This window comes from Haliotis asinina, chromosome 12 (genome assembly GCF_037392515.1).
Source record: "Haliotis asinina isolate JCU_RB_2024 chromosome 12, JCU_Hal_asi_v2, whole genome shotgun sequence".
Classification (NCBI taxonomy): Eukaryota; Metazoa; Mollusca; class Gastropoda; order Lepetellida; family Haliotidae; genus Haliotis; species Haliotis asinina.
In genome coordinates this window covers 53,040,739-53,058,641 of record NC_090291.1, presented here as the reverse complement: position 1 = coordinate 53,058,641, position 17,903 = coordinate 53,040,739, and positions in this window count along the sequence as shown.

Here is a 17,903-nt window from a genome sequence, read left to right as displayed (position 1 = left end):
TGCTGCTAGTTAAGATAATGCGCCACATTAAGTCATTACCCAATCCCTCTGTGACCGCAGGTCTGGATTGAAACCTTCACTTCATTCACAGACGTAATTGCCATCTTGGGCCACTTCCCTGTGTGCTTCAGAACGACGCTGTGTTACAGACAAGGATCACCACTGAATGTGCATATTATATGACGCAACGAAATATTTTAAATCATTTAGATTAATATGACCATGTCCCTCGTTACAACCCGTTAGCTTTGAAGCTTTGGTGTATTAAATCTGAAATCATTTTCGCTCCAGTATAACATCTTTACTGTTGTATAATTGCAAATTAATTACTGTGACGAATTATGTTTTTGCTTTTTAGTAAATAATGATAATAATCAATAGATGTTTGGTAAATGTCATTGCGCTGTTTCATTGCGAGTTTCAAGTTCACTTTTCTTTCATGGGCAAGTCCCTGTGGTACACTGTGTGTAAGTGTACAAGAACGATGATTGAAGTAGCAGATTGTTCTTGCATAAAATGTTAACATGAAACAGTTTTGATTTCTATGATTTGTTTGTTGAAACATTATGTTTATTTACTTTGTTTTCATAGTAATTGTACAAAGTAACACAGTTATGGCTCTATCATGTTGTAGCTTCGCGTGCTCTTCCTGGCACAGTCCCACAAATACCTATGTTACTGTCGTGACTGGAGGACGTCACGGCGCCTTGACAAACACCATTCTTTACTGTACTCCCAGTGTTCATAGATGGGTAACGCTACACCAGTGCAATGATATGTCCTATGCACAAGAGTAAGTGAGTTCGGTTTGGCCACGCTTTGAACAGCATACTGATTATATATATACTTATGTTGTCGCCAACATCGTTATATGGAGTTGCCTTCAGCATAGTCGACTGCAGTGCGGATGATATACATCTTGTATACTTGCCGCAGTGGGGCAATACTATCAAAACTATGCTGTTCTTGAAGTGAATACCATTGTCGTAGCGTTTTCCAGCTCAGCATAAATACAATGCCGAGCTACGTCTTCATCATTATCAGAGCTATGTTGTTAATGAATATCATATATTATTTTTCTGGTCAATATCAGGCAATCATCGTTCTTCAGTTCAGAATCAAACCTATATCAGAAGATTATCTGAGCTATGTCGTGATAGTCGAGGTCAACGTGGGAACTATTCCGCTCCTCTTTGCATCGTTCCAACGTTATCCTTGTCCAAGTCGACAAGGAAAAAGCGGTTTGTAATATATAGTTCCTTAGAGCAATATCTATCATGTCAATAGTCCAGTACCAATAACCATGTGAAGGCATAACTGTCAAATAACCATCAAGGAACAATTTAGTCTTTTCACGAGTAAACCAGTGGTATATATTATGAGCACCATACCACGTCGTTGAGTATACTAACCATGATCTTAACACTAACCTCTCTCGCTAAATCGACCCATAACGATCCAGGTTAGAATTGATCTTCAACAACACCTGCTTGTCGTAAGAAGCGACAAATGGATAGGGTGGTCAGGTTTGCTGACACATATCAGTATCCCAGTTGCTTAAATCGCGACTGATGCTGTTGATCACTGGTTTGTCTGGTCCAGACTCGATTATTTACCGACCGCTGCTATATAGATGGAATATCGCCGAGTGCGGCGTAAAGCTAAACTCACTCACTCGGAGAATCCTAACTGGTCAGGGTGTAGGGTGGATGCGGTCTATTTATGTGTCTGGAAATGTGACCTATATTACGTCCTTACCTAAGTGTGTGTTAGATGATGCTGTCAACATCAGACCTATTAAACCATCAGTGAAGAAACTGAAAATAGTAAATTGAACAAACGATCCAGAAGTTGTGTCCAACTCGACCAGTTCGGTTTAAAAGCCACTGGCTGATTGCCAATGTCACACACACACACGCACACACACACACACACATACAGACACTCACACACACGCACACACACACACACTCACACACACACACACACACACACACACACACACACACTCACACTTTCCCTATGTAATATATATATAATGTGACAGTCTTCTCCAATGAAAACAACTACCCGGATGTGCATATATATATATGTGTACAACATACTCTGGATACCCAAGCGCCCACTAATCATGAGCTGATTTTGACCTGATCTAGGTCATCGCGTCCTCCGGCGTGAGTGGTTGTTCATGATTTCAGCCACACGTTTTACTGGCCAACGGGAGATTATTTACAGGCTCTAATAACTCTTCCATTTACGTGACCCACAATGCTCTCATTAACAGTTCTAATGGATGTCCGTTGTTCCACGTACAGCTGTCGATTCGTGAGGAATTCTGTACAGCGACCCCACACCGCTGAACATATCCCCATTTTCCCACACATTAAATATTACCTATGTTTACAAATGCAATAAAGAATGCACTGTATACAGTAAAATCACTCAATGTTTCTCAGCAATTAAACCTTAAGAATAAACAGGTGTTTCAAAAATTGTAATGATAAAACGTAAACATCACGTGACTTAGCTTAGCTCGCCTGTTGGGATCCCACAAGAACCCGTTGTGGATCTGAACCGCGTTTTCTGAAAACAATCGAATACGTCCAGTCCGAGTGTCAAACAGACAATGTGTGCGCTAAATATCTCAGTGAATACAATATCATTTCAGCATGAATAACAGAAAACCAACTGTCCATTCGTGCAAAATAAACGACCACTTCAAGGAACAGCGTGACGTCACGCATATTTTAATTATCTGATAACTTAAAAGGCTAATAGAACACGTGTTCCTTGTTGACACGACAATTACCACAACAGCTGAATGGGGCATAGTATTGTGGGCGATTAGTACTTTGCATGTGCTTGATATTTATGGTTTACAGACTCACAGTGGGACTACACAGAAACTTGAAATGGAAACAATGGATGTTGACTTGAATGTTGACAACTGATGTGCAGAAGAATTAATGTCTTGATCTATTAAGCAGTAATAAAAGCCATCGGCCCAAAGAACATGTATTGATATTTCGTGAAACATAAAACGCCACCATTTAATTAGTAATGTAAACATGTCTACATGGTGTACAAAAGAATGTCCATATAAAGAACAACCTTCAGACTTCAAATCAGACTTGCGAATATCAGATGTGCACAGCCCTCTTAGTGACGTCAAAGCCTCAAATACTTTCATCGTACTATAATACCTTTCATAGTCGTTTGATGTTGTTGATTTGGCTAGACAAGACATAGATTATATTGATACTTTCACATGAATTTTTTTGTCAGACAATAGGTTCCATCACCTTCGTTCTTCCCTTAGTGGTAAATATTTACGGACTTTAATGTGAAGACCTTGTTTGATTAACGTGGAGACTCTATTTGACACAAATTAATTTTGCACATTATTTGTTTTATAATCCCATGTGCATCCTGAGACAACTCATTTTGAAAACAAGGCATTTCAATGTCAATGTTGATTTAGTTGATGATCCTGTACTGCCAGACAGTACAGACATGAGAGTAATCCATGTGGGTTTCATTTCAGAAAAGGACTCCATATATCAAGCTGAGGTTATTAGCTGAGCGCGTTATCCCAAACGTTTTTGATAGGTTCTACTTGACAGTGCTTTCTGTGAGGCGTCCCAACTCTTTGTATACTGCGTGTAGAAGGGTCAAGACAATATAGCCAGTGACGAGTCGTCCAAATCGGATTGCGTCAAGATCACTCAAACCTTCTTTGCTCCATATATCTGATCATAACCAGTATTTTAATATTGGATGGATGTTCATAAATCTGCGTCTGCATTACTGTATGTGAGATACGACAATCGTAGCGCTACGGTAGCTCAGTGAAACGGGACCCCGGTTTCCATAGAAGGGCTAAACTCACTCAACGCGTGCTCAAACTAAGCTGCTTCGCCAGGCGCTAGCAAATTGACATCATATAACTCTCGGGTACCCATTTATACTGCTTGAATCATATTGCGAGCATAGTAATAAGAAGCCAAGGATGGGGCTTCGAGCTTTATGGTGTATCAGATGAAAACATGGCATATCTTTTGGAGGTTGTTTTGGCATCACCTGTTTGCATTGGGAATGATCTTTCATTGATTTTTCTATTGCACACTGGTTAATAGCACCAAACGTAATAAGTAAATATTAATAAGTGTTAATATAAGTGATAATATGTTAGCAGACATAGGACACTGTATTAGTGACCTTAGCCCAGGCAAAGTGTATAATAGCCGGCGTGCATGTACATGTGCGAGCGTATATGTGTGTGTGCGCGCACGTTCGGTGTAAATGGTGGATGAGGAGGCATTGCAAGCATACTTACATGTATATGCCATGTACCAGTTAAACAATAAGTGTTAGTTTCATATCTATATCAGAGCTTTGTAAGTATTAGTTTCATATCTATATCAGAGCTGTGTAGGTGTTAGTTTCATATGTATAAGAGCTGTGTAAGTGTTAGTTTCATATCTATATGAGCTATGTAAGTGTTAATTTCATATCTATATAAGAGCCGTGTAAGTGTTATTTTCATATCTATACCATATCTAAGTGTTAGTTTCATATCTATACCAGATCTAAGTGTTAGTTTCATATCTATATAGGAGCTGTGTAAGTGTTAGTTTCATATCTATATAAGAGCTGTGTACGTGTTAGTTTCATATCTATATCAGAGCTGTGTACGTGTTAGTTTCATATCTATATCAGAGCTGTGTACGTGTTAGTTTCATATCTATATCAGAGCTGTGTAAGTGTTAGTTTCATATCTCTATTAGAGCTGTGTAAGTGTTAGTTTCATATCTATACCAGATGTAAGTGTTAGTTTCATATCTATACCAGATGTAAGTGTTAGTTTCATATCTATACCAGATCTATGTGTTAGTTTCATATCTATATAAGAGCTGTGTAGGTGTTAGCTTCATATATATAAAAGCTGTGTAGGTGTTAGCTTCATATATTTAAGAGCTGTGTAAGTGTTAGTTTCATATCTCTATCAGAGCTGTGTAAGTGTTAGTTTCATATTTATACCAGATCTAAGTGTTAGTTTCATATCTATATCAGAGCTGTGTAAGTGTTAGTTTCATATCTATATCAGAGCTGTGTAAGTCTCATTTACGTGACCTGTTTGCTCGAACCTGTCCTTACAAGGAAATAGATTTATACATGATATTGTGACATTGAGGCATTTAATTCAAACAGTGCCCCCCTGATCTGACATATATCCAGCTTGGAAACAAATAGAGCTAGTCCTTATATACCGCATGGCACACAACGCCTGGCACAGATGAATATAATTGGTACTTTATCCTTCGGCTTGATAAATGCCCTCTAAACACTATTATCAATATCTGTCTGAGTTTCAACATGGCGATGTAGTCACGATAAAGCTCTAGATGAGTAGTAAAGAAGAATGCTCACATCTGAGATGACTAAGTTACCAGGACACTGAGAGGTCTGATAATCTGGATCACCGTCATCAGCTCATCATAAAGGCATACACTGCTTACATACAACTGGCCTGAAGGAACAACAGCATTGTAGTCCACTGTTACAACCCTAGTCAGAGGTTTTGTATTGTCTGAGTTCCAGGAGACCTAATTGATACCCCTCACCCCCAACTAAAGCTCTAAAGGACCCCGATGCCAGCTGATTCCAAGACTGGGCATACCAATGAGGCGACATGTCCATTATTCCATCATCAGCTAAGAAATTAGCATACTGGCACTTCGATTACGGCCAATTTATTCTGTCCGAAGAGTTACGACAGTAAAGAGGTCTTTTGTTGTATCCCCCGACAATTCCAAGCCCCGGTTGGACGTTTGTTGACGAGCTTGGTAAATAAGGAACTTCAGGATCGAATTGGACGTGCCGTTTGGAAAATAAGCTTTGAAAATATCGTAATTGACAGCTGCTTTCATAATACACGCGAGACTTGGTCTGTGGTGGATGTGTCTCTGGCTTGTCTTCTCACTGGCTTAGAAGTCACACGCTCCAACAGCTGCACACTACAGTCATGGACGACAAACCTCAAGGGACTGGAAAAAATGAAGGTAGGTTTATTTGTAACAAAAGTTAAGTAATAGAATATAAAAGCTGGAACGGTAATTATACATTCAGTTGCTGGGGGACATAAGAGTTGCATTTTACAATTTTTTTATGTTCATATGGCATAGTTTTTCATATTTTGGTTAATATAAGAAACAAACAATCGTACACATCCATTTAATGCATATTTTACCCTCGGTTACTTTTGTCGACAAGTATGTTTCGTTTAAGGTAGAACCAAAACATTTACTTTATCAGTTTCTATAGTATTAACGAAAAAAACTTCATCAGTAGTAAAATCTTTCTTGTTATCGCAATAGTTCTGTTTGCCCGGGTTAAATGGACTTTTATCTACCCTTAGGCTTTAACCAACTGAAATCAAGCAGTAAATGTGTCCAAAAAAAATAGCGTTACTGTTGAGTTACTGTATATCACGTATGTGAAAGTTCGTTATTGAACACTTGCATACACATGTAGATGGCAACCACATTATATTCGATTAGAACTCAAGATAATGTCTTTCGTGTTGTTGCCAGTTCTTGACGGATTTTACGGTGTCTAATATCCCTGGAAAACGTAACAACACTCGAAAAACACTCCATATGCTTCTTTGAAATAATGTCAGCGTTTCTCCTTATTGCAATATGACGTTATATACAATATATCCTATACAAGTGAACAACTGTACATTCATTGACTAGAACCGGTATATTCATAGGTTCATTTATTTAACATGTGTATATCACTGTGCACTAACTGTCGTTCTTCCGGGTGTGCCGTGAACAATATAGCCCTGCATGATTGTGAACAAGTTAAGGTTAATATGCATTTACGTAAACAATTTTGCTATCATGTATGTGAACAACGCACGGTTCATATATATGTACGCAAACAAACGTATTCCTATGTACACGGGCACGCTGAAGTTTGTATTCGCATGAGAATAACAGAACTTACAGGTGTGTGAACAAGTTGAAGTTCTTGAACTCACTCGTATTCGGGTGACCCTGATTCGTTGATGTGATGTAATATCATATTTTTATTACAAATTTTTTTATTAATGTCGTTCATGTATACGGGAACAAAAGACTCCACATATGTCGATCCATTACAGTTAACTGCAATATTACTCGCCACATAATTTAACGGTAGACATGTATGTGTTACGTTATTGCCACAGGACGAGTTTAAATTTAAGGCGACAATGACTAGATAAAAGGACAGCCAGTGACAACAGATATAATGTAGAAACTGGTATTCACCTATCAAAAGAACAACACACACTGACCCAGGTGCAATTTTAATATATTGTAATTACGCATGTGGGGAAATCTGTCCCGCTATGCGTGATAGCCGACAATATTACCAATGTCAGTAGTTTATGAATAGTTTAGTTTATTTATTTCAATACTGAAAGGCCTCAGGCCTATAGTATAAAACACACATCATACTACTCATGATATAAAGTAGTATAATATCATGGAGTCATATCATACCATATAATGCTGTATCACGTCATATTAGATCATATGATATCAGATGGTACCATGTCATGTCATGTCGTATCATATATGTTCTCACATCGGAAATAGTATCATACCATATCATAATACATCATATCATCGTCTCACGTCATATCCTATATATCATATGTCAAAGATCAGCTTGTACATCATATATAATGGCATATCAAATCATATACATGACATTTTAGCAAATGTAATATAGTATCATGCTAAATCACTCACTTCTCGATATCACACATATCTTTATATCATTTGTAGGGCGCACTCCATATACATATCATTTATAGAAGAATTGTCTGGATAGCATAGCTTTGTGAATAAAAATTGCAATATTTTGGATTACCTTTTCATTTGAACACGTCAACAGTGAAGAGAATTTGGCAATCGATGGATGTACAAAATAGTATTCTTTCATATATTTTCTACGTAGTGTATCAAATGCTGGACAGACAAGAAGGAAATGATATTCGTCTTCTATTGCATTGTTAGTGCAACATTTACATAGTCTATCTTCTCTTTTTATATTCATAAATCTCCCCTTTTCGATCAATAAATCATGGGATGAGCAACGAAAACGTGATAATGCTGTTCTGAATTTCTTAACATTTACACATGATAGATAACCTTCAGTATAAATGTGGGTTTTTAGTGTTGAGTAATACTTACACTTTGTTGATAATGAAACAATTCCCAACCACTTTTGTTGATATATGTCTTTTAATCTTTGTGTGAATGTATTTAAAAACAGTGATGGGGCGAACACTTTTTGCTCATACCATAGGTTATGGAATCCAGTTGAGAAGAGTAGGTTTTTTACTTCTGATACCCAGTTCTGCTTACCGTTTTCATGCAACAATAACATCATTTCATAACATTTTTTGGGTAAACGGTGTGATGACATGTTTAATAACTTTATCCAATATTTGATCACTCTAGTTTGCTGGAATATGTGGAGGGGAAACCTGCCACATTCTCCATATACCATAACGTCTGGTGTGCTCATCTTTACTCCGAGAAATGTTTTACAAGCAAATAGGTGAACTTTTTCTATACAATCAAAGTATTTCAAGCCCCAAATTTCGGCACCAGCACTAGTTTATGAATAACACCACTATGGAATACGAGAATGGTCTAAGAATGTTATCGAAGATACCTGAGATATATTGTCTAGTGACTGAACGAAACAACTCAACCTTTCAGCACGTTCTCAATGGCAGTGGTTTCAGCACGTTGCCAATAAGAAGGCGATTAGCTCAGAAAGCTCATGGCAACTGAATAGCTTTGCCACCAGGTGTCCGATGAGAATATGTTTCTGTTTGAATAACTCAATCAAACTTCTTTAGGGCAATACATGTACTTCTAAACATACGGATATATCTCTGGATAATGACTTAGCTGACCAAGAACCAATCTTTTTGGTAATTCCGAGCTATAGCTACAACTCATTACGGTGATTGTAGGGATGTGAATGGTCGTGCAGATCATATTTGTATCGCACTTTGATGAAAGCCACGAACACATGTATGGTTCTCAAAGACCGAGGATCGGAAATGAGGAAATCTGACCTTGAACCCTACAATTAGTGACCTCTGACACTACTGTGCATAGACAGAGCCCAGGTCTCAAATCAGTTTGGTCACGGAGAGTTCTTGGATGTGATTCGGCATGACTCCTGAGAGTTTCTAGGACTTTTGTACGGACCCACAAAGAAGGACACGTGGTCTCACCTTCGCAGGTGATTGCCTCTGTTCACTCTTCAGTAAAAAGGGTACTCGGCGAGATGACTATTAACCTTCTCCCGCCTCACAGCCATCTTGGGGTATCCGTGGTAAAATGTTCATTATGTCGTATGCGCTCAGACCTTGCTTGTGCGGGTTGGAGTTCAACGCCTAAGGTGGCCTTATTTTTACACAAAAGAGAAACCTGTGCCCCATTAAAACAGCAAAAGGGCCTAGTTATATTTCTATGATATGATTGACCTGCAAATCGGGAGAATACAATATCTGTAAACTGTTAAACCAAAACACAATTATGTGAGTCAGTTAATTAGGATCCTACGTCACGTTTATGACCCGCCCTTGAATATTGCCACTTCTGTAATTACCTCTCTGCATTACTTCACTTAACCACCTAATTACCACATCTCTAATCATCTATTTTCTCATTAATTGATAAAACAACAATTAGTTGGTGTGGAAAAATTATCCAACTGCTATATCAGCTTTCGTTCTATCACATTTATTAAACCGATAATGTTACCCTGTTCATATTACTAGTGCATATCAATTACCTTCGTAAGTGTAAATATCAATAGATAATTTCTGGGAGGGAAAGAAAGAGGGCGTAGGATGTCAAGAGGGAGAGAAAAAGAAGGATGAGTGTGGGAATGAGTGTGAGAGATGACTACGGGAAGAAAGGCTGAGAAGAAAATGAACACTACAGAAAAAGAGGGAGGGAAGAGAGTAGAACCCGTCGGCCATGAATAGACCTGGGTTTACGGGGTCTATCGGGGTTAGTTGTCTACTTTTAGTGTCGCTCATGAATAAAGATGCGCCCTGTTTTACAGTCAGTGCACACGTGATGACGCAGATATCACGCTACTGTCTTTATTGATTTGGATGCTGCAATGTCAGCTATGTTTTGTGAAAGGAAACATTCCTTGAATGTGTCTTATGATAACTTGTACTTACTGAAAATGGGTTGTTTTAAAACATGAGGTGTTAACTGACACGGTTGAGCTTGGTTATTGGTAAAACAACTGTTCAGATAGCTGACACAAATTCGTGAATAATAAGATTTGTTGTTTTACAAAGGTTCAAACCACGGTTTGAACCTTCAGGGATGATACCGGGTGTTAGAGACAAGCTGAGCTTATAATCTCTCACCAGAGGCTAAACACAAGCAATGACAAGTCACTCGTTCACCCGGAACCTACATGGGAATATGTGCTGCAAATCAAAATAGGAATTGTTTAAATAACCTTCACACGTCGCCATAACACATTTTGACTCCCTCCTAAGGCTTCGAATGTTGTAACCTTGTTCAACCCGCTTGTCCGTCTCAGTCACTGAACTACATTATTTTGCCAATTGTCTCGTCCTCCCTGCAATGCTTAAGTTGTTAATGAAGTAAGTCTATGTTCAGGAATGTATACATCCACATTGCCATTGTTCATACTTACACGGGAGACTCCATGTATTATCTCTAGTCAGCACAGGGAAAACATCTGCCCCACGTGATAACATGGCGAGCTATCATTGGACAAGAGCCCCAGCTGTGCTGTAACAATATATAATAATCCAATACATAACTTGAACAATTAGGTCGATTGTTCCACCTACTGAAACCAATACTCAGGCGAGGAGGACGAAAGATATGAATATCAGATTGATCCCCATGTGATCAGCTTGAGGTGCTGTTATTGAGTTAGGGAAATGCTGCCAATCTCAACTGTTATCCACCAGAACAATCCCCTAAAAGCATCAGAACACATTCTTGTATGGAACATTAGGGGGAGGTTAGTGGCCTAGTCTGTTCTTTAAGTGCAGTGAAAAATGAAACGTTAACATTCAGAGATATTTTGGAGTTCCACAATTACAGGATGATTGTTCTTCCAGTGCCGCGTGCGGTGATTATGTCTGGGAGTGTAGATATCATTAATCCACATCGATTATTTATCTACCTGAACTTGACGATGTTGTGGAGTGAAGTCTCCGAGTCTTATCGTGCACTCAGTGGCTTGTTAACAACAAAAGTGATACTTAGTTCAACAACTGCAATTCAACGTATTTACCATTTTGTGCATAGTTATGTGGATTTGATTAACCCATTTGTGTATGAACAGCTATGATAATTTACCTAGCAGTGAATAGTTATCATCTGGCAATTTATCTAGTAGTGAATAGTTATCATCTGGCAATTTATCTAGTAGTGAATAGTTATTATCTGGCAATTTGCCCATTAGTGAATAGTCGTGAAAGGGATTTTACCTAGTAGTGAATAGTTATGATGTGGCAGTTTATGTTATAATGTGTGCTTATGATGAGTGAATTTACCCAATAGTGAATAGTTATGATGAATGAAGGTGTATAGTGGTGTATACTTATGATGCGTTTATCTACCAAACAGTGAATACTGGTGATGGGTTTATCTACCAAACAGTGAATACTGATGATGGGTTTATCTATCTAGAGGTGTACAGTTATGATGAGATTATTTATCTAATGGTTGATATTTATTATGAGTTTGTACACCAGACAGTGTGTAACGATGACGACATCATCTAGCGGCGTATAGCTGTGATAGTGAGTGTGTGGCTACGAAAAGCATGGTGTTTTCATTAATGAACATGGCGGAATGTAATACAGCTTATAGTGATCATTAGACTAATTATATCAGTGATGGAGAACAGTGAAATGTGACCTTGGTCATTGAGTGACCTGTACTGAAATAATGAGCCCCAAGGAATGTTCAGTCATGTCAAACCGACGCCAATGATTCTCATCCCGTCATGATTTATACTGATTGATTAACACCCTCACGTACAATAAATATCGTGGATCTTCATAGCAAGGATTGCAATATTACTTGATAATGTTGTTTTATAGGACTATGGTTTCACTATTAACACAAATACATATATAGCATTCAGTATCCCTGTATATCAAAATATCGTTTCATAACATCTCCATATTTGTAAATTAGTGCAATTAGATGAATCTATTCAAATAACAAATGTTCAAGTTATTGTGTCGGAACAAGGATATTCGAGACATTATATCAAAAACTGTCTCAATAAAATTAAAATTGCATACATCCTGGCAACACCTACCTACAACGTGCACACTGAGGACTTACCAAGCTAACTAAACCAAACTAAGATTAATCCACTCATCCACATGAAAATCAATGTTCTAAACTAAAATTAAATGAAATATTCAAATTCGTTTCCAGTAGACAAATGTATTTACATAGCCACATTACACCGTTAGAATTCCTTGTTATGGAATCTTTTTCCCCATTGGTATTACTTATTGCTCCTTGGATAAGTAATCCATTGTTGTCTGTCGCTGAACATAGATGAGAACCACATTCAGGTCTAGGTGTAGATTCCGGCAGGTCCATATCATGCCCACACCACTTTGCTGGATATTGCCTCAGCTTCCATATGCTAATAATGGTTTGTTTGTATACTGTGATGAGATATGGACAATAACTTCCCAACACAACAGTCATTGAGCTTTAACACTGTTAGCGGACACTGAGGGTTGTGTTACCCCTGGGGCAGGAATATTTGCTGATTCCGTTAAAAGAGCTGAAGAATGCTGGACGTAAGGCATAATCTCTGCAGAACTGCTATATTGGATGTGCCGGATGTGTCTATGAAACAATCTACAGATGCCTACAGCGTGAACAGTATTGGCAGACATCTGCCTGAACGTCTCAATGATACGTGTTTGGAATGGAATACGTCCTACCATCTTAATCAAGTAACCATTTCAGAAACAGTGTCTATATGCCACTGCTTTGCATGTAAAGCACTGGTTTTACACAGAATGGTACTGCTGCTTGATAGCGTGGTCCGTCGCCATGAGAGCATTGCTACACGTGCAGGAAGACCATTTGTTTTCCCAAAAGAGACTGAGATCATGCTGGGTGTGCGGTCTGTACCATAGCAATGTGTGTGCAGACAGACTACAGGGACACGTGGCCTTGTGTCGGGAAGTGTCACTGTTGTCTTTGATCATGAAGTCCAACCGACGCATACTGAAATCAATATTTCCTGAAAATGATCTTTTTAATGGAATTGGGATATCCTTCTCAGGAGTTCTAATGAGTGAGTGTGTGAATGAGTGTGCTGGGTTTTACGCCGCTAATTAGCAATTCCAACAATGTCATATCGAAGTACCAAAAGTAAAGATTAGATCTTGAAAGGATTTAGACGAAATACACAGACTTTTCTTCTTTAACGTTCACAGTCTCCACAGTACAAAAATCGTATTAACACGTATCTAGGCAAATGCGGAACTTGCGAACTTGTGCATCTCACTAAGAGTGAAGAAGAATATTGAATGGTATTCAGGAGGGCCTGTTCCAATTTCCAAAATGTTGCGTAAGGAATAAAATCTTACGAGTCAAAAATGACGTACTTGCATGGTTGGCGTCACTACTGGATACGTCATCAGCGACAGGGAACGGCATCGACATGATGATGTGTCTTCTACATCCAGACTACCAGTCCATGCAGTCATATCATGTTTCTTGTACATCCAGACTACCAGTCCATGCAGTCGTATCATGTTTCTTGTACATCCAGACTACCAGTCCATACAGTCGTACCACGTTTCTTCTACATCCAGACTACCAGTCCATGCAGTCGTATCACTAGGCGTTAGATATGGAATGAGGCCGTAATCGACCAGCGGTACCGGCTGATCCAAGCTGACCCAAGCTGATCCGAGTTGAAAATCGTTTGTGAGGAACAGGTGCAGGGGCTCTAGGATTGAATGTTTTCAATGATGTCATTATTGCATTTCCTCCAGGGTGAAACAAACCGCCTCTTCTGCAGGGATGTGCGTCGCGTACATTACGATGGAGGGCACCGGTACGCAGCTGTCGGCACGTCGCACAGTATGGGATAATGACGACACTACAACTATCAAATCATGCTATATACAGCAATGTTTCGATAGATCGTGTTTCGTTTCTGTGGCGATTGAAAAGACATTACATCGCACCAGCACTCAACAATTATGAAAACATTGGAAATTGGTTAACGTGTCTTTCCAGTTTAACACAGAAGAGCATTAATAGATCTTCCATGTTCGGTCGGCGCTCGGAAATGGAAAATTCAACACGGGTCTTGTCTGTTGTTTGTCACGAAGATAAAACACTGGCTGGTTCGTTTGATCTCTTGATATTTGATGATCCCCTTCCATGTTCTATTGTCAAACAATAGGTTCACTTGAGAGCTGTGTTGTATAGGAAATATTTGTATGGTTGTTAATTTGCATATACATACCATGTATTAAAATAGTTTGATTTGTTTCTTGTGTAGCTAACGGGTGACCCGCCTTACGTGTCTTTTTTCACAAATTGCGTTGGGATGGCCTGGTGGTAGAAGCGTCGATCGTCATTAAGAAGACTCAGGTTCAAATCCCCAAATGGGCCTTTGAGCGGGGACACCAGAAATGGGGTTCACACGTCGATCTCGGGGTTACTTCACGTGCGGCTCGAGACGAGACGTTACAAAGTTCGCTATGAAGGACATACAGAGCTCGGCGTGAGGACAATACGACAGTCAGTTCTTACAATTCTCTGTACTCCGTTTTAGTCACAAAAAGGACATATCTCAATTCAAAAGTTCATCCAGTACTCGTACATGTTTACAGGAAACATACTCTTCAAAACGAGGAATTTTTTACATGCTAAAATTACCCTCCCGTTTACGTTTGGTTTCATCAACTGCACTGACATTTTCATTCATCCAATGAGAATAGCATATTAAAAACTACTTAAAAGATTTACTTCATGGGCAGGACGTCCAATTTGCCCTCACGATCACCGAGACGGGTAGAATTCCAATGATCCTGCAGCGATCTGATGTCAGGAAGCATTGATTGATCATCTGGCCATTTCTTCTTAGGTGGAATCTCTGTTAAAACTATATGTTTCCGATATATGTTTCTATTTGGGACAGTATCAGGTGTTCAGGAAAAGTGAGCGTATCCTTCGCTATCGGTCAGATAGAATTGTTTGTTTTGATTGCAGTTTAAAGGCGCACTCAGGAATACGAGTTTGGTGGCGGAAAATACAATCCAGTGAACAAAAGCATCAGCATCAATCTACGCAACTGGGATACCACGACACGTGTCAGCGTAGGCAGCGATCCTGAACTCTCGATTCCTTTTGTCGCCTCTTACGACAAGCATGGGTTGCTGAAGATCATTTCTAACCTAGAACTCCACGGGACAGGACTTTTCTCGTAACTTTTCTCGTAGCATTCGTACCTCCTATACAGTAACATAGGAGGTACGAATGTTACAAGCAAAGTTAAGACATCTTAAGCTTTCGAGAGCTTTGTGAAACGGTGTCCAGTCCTATAGATACAGTACGTTAGGATTTATCATTTAAAGGGAAAAGACGTAAATATTCATGGGGTTGTTCCCCTTTAATTCCCACTAAATGCCGGTAGAGTTATTCCCCTTGCCGAGATTCCTGCAGTACAGTCCATTCATGTCTGTTAGATCATTCTGCACTTCTTCTCCCAAGTCACCGATGCTGGTCCTAATTACTGAACTTGTCACTGATGCAACAGAGTGAATAAACCGTGGTGTTTTTTAGCTTCTGGCGTTAAAAACAACCCTAGCGAGCCATCAGTTTATGAAATCGATCCAATCTTATTGAAATTCGCGGTGGATTTCTCATTTCAGATTTGTGGAAGCCATTTTGAATGCACTGTTGCATAATGATTTATATCAGTTCCAACCGAAACGGGAAAGCCGGAGAAATAAAAGAATGCAATTAATGCCAATATTATCCGGGGAGGATGTTGCTGCCGGTACTCCTGTGGAATATTCAGCTCCTGTCGTCATAGCCAGAACTCAGGGCAAGTGTCAACTCTGCCAAGTGTATTTCAACATTACAGTGAAGGAGTTTGCAAGATATGCAGCAAGCGTATCTCTTGAATTCTTGAAAACAGTTTTTAAAATAAGATCAGTTCACGTTTTCGGGCTTTTTAACTGAATCTGACTTGAATGTAGAATGCTATGATATTCGTAAAAGTATCAGTGGAGGTTCTGTAATCAATTTTAATAACCCTCCGATGTTTCTACATTTTGAATGATTCTCAGTTGTACCAAGTCAACCTGTTCCACTGCTGAAATGTCTCAGTCGTCACAAATGCCGCAATCTAAAGCGCAAGTTGAATGGCTACTTACCATTCGACCCGTGAAGGTCCGGGGTAGAAAAGGTCCGGTGTCAGGCTCGCTGATTTGGTTGACACATGTCATCGGTTCCCAGTTGTGCAGATCGATGCTGTTGATCACTAGATTGTCTGGTCCAGACACGGTTATTTACAGACCGCCGCCATATAGCTGGAATATTGCTGAGTGGGGCATAAAACTAAACGCTCTCACTACCATTTTGCGTTCAAACTTAGAACTTGAACTACGTGAGTGAATGTGGTTTTACGCCGCGTTTAGCAATATTCCAGCAATATAACCGTGGGGGACACCAGAAATGTGTTTACACACTGTGTCCAAGTGGGGAATCGAACCTGGATCTTCGGCGTGAAGGTTAACGATAAGGATACTCCACCAATGTCGGGCTGATTTAATACCGGAACGGGCATAACATTGCCTTCCCAAAGTCAGAATTCTGAAAAGTGTACAGACTGAGCGTGATCCTATTGCTGAACTTGTTTAATCTTGCCTAAGGACTGTGTGAAAGCTTATTAGTTTTACCAGTTGTAGCTACCTCCATACAACGCAAGACGCTTTTCTCTAGAGGTTGGGAATCACATTAGCTGTAGCACACTCGGCGCTAATATGTTCTAAAAGAGTGAGTTAATATTGGTATATTCTGCAATGTATGAGTTTAGATCACGTTAAGCCTTTCGGTGTAACACCTCTCCCTGCTTCCGCTGTGACAACACGCTCAACAATGACTCTCTCACAAAGCTAACATATTGATTACTTCAGCATAGAAATTGTCATTATCCTCCTAATGTGTGTTTACTGTTTCTACATCTGCAGTTTTCTCAAGTTGATTGTTGGTAAAGGCGAGTTTTCCCCTGTGTCATACTCCCTGCTTATCTCTAGAGCGTCTGATTATTCCCTGTGCTCGGCTCGTCTTCGGACTGGATTGCCTACTGGTCAACGTGTTCACTAGGCACATCACACGCACGCTATGTAAATAAAACCTTCAAAACAATTTCCATGATCATAATTCTGCTAAAAGCGGTCCATTGTGCGATTTCGACTGAGCCTAGAATACACATTGCAAACCGTAGACAGAGCAACGGCAATTCCTATGTGGATGATCTACACTTCTTCCAACGTCATTCTGGATCCTTTAGCTTTGGCCAAAACCATAAACATGGGTACACTGTTGACGAATCCAGAAACATATTTGGATGGTTCCAAACCCACGGTCTCCTGACACGCCTAAGGGAAGCAACTCCTCGGACGAATGATGGTGACTGAAGCTGGTCACCTGTGTACTGATTTGTGTGTAAGCCTGTCTATATCTTAATGAGAGTGATCAACTGTGATTCTGTAAAGAACCATCGCCTCTTCGGTTACTGACTTCTCAGTGTTT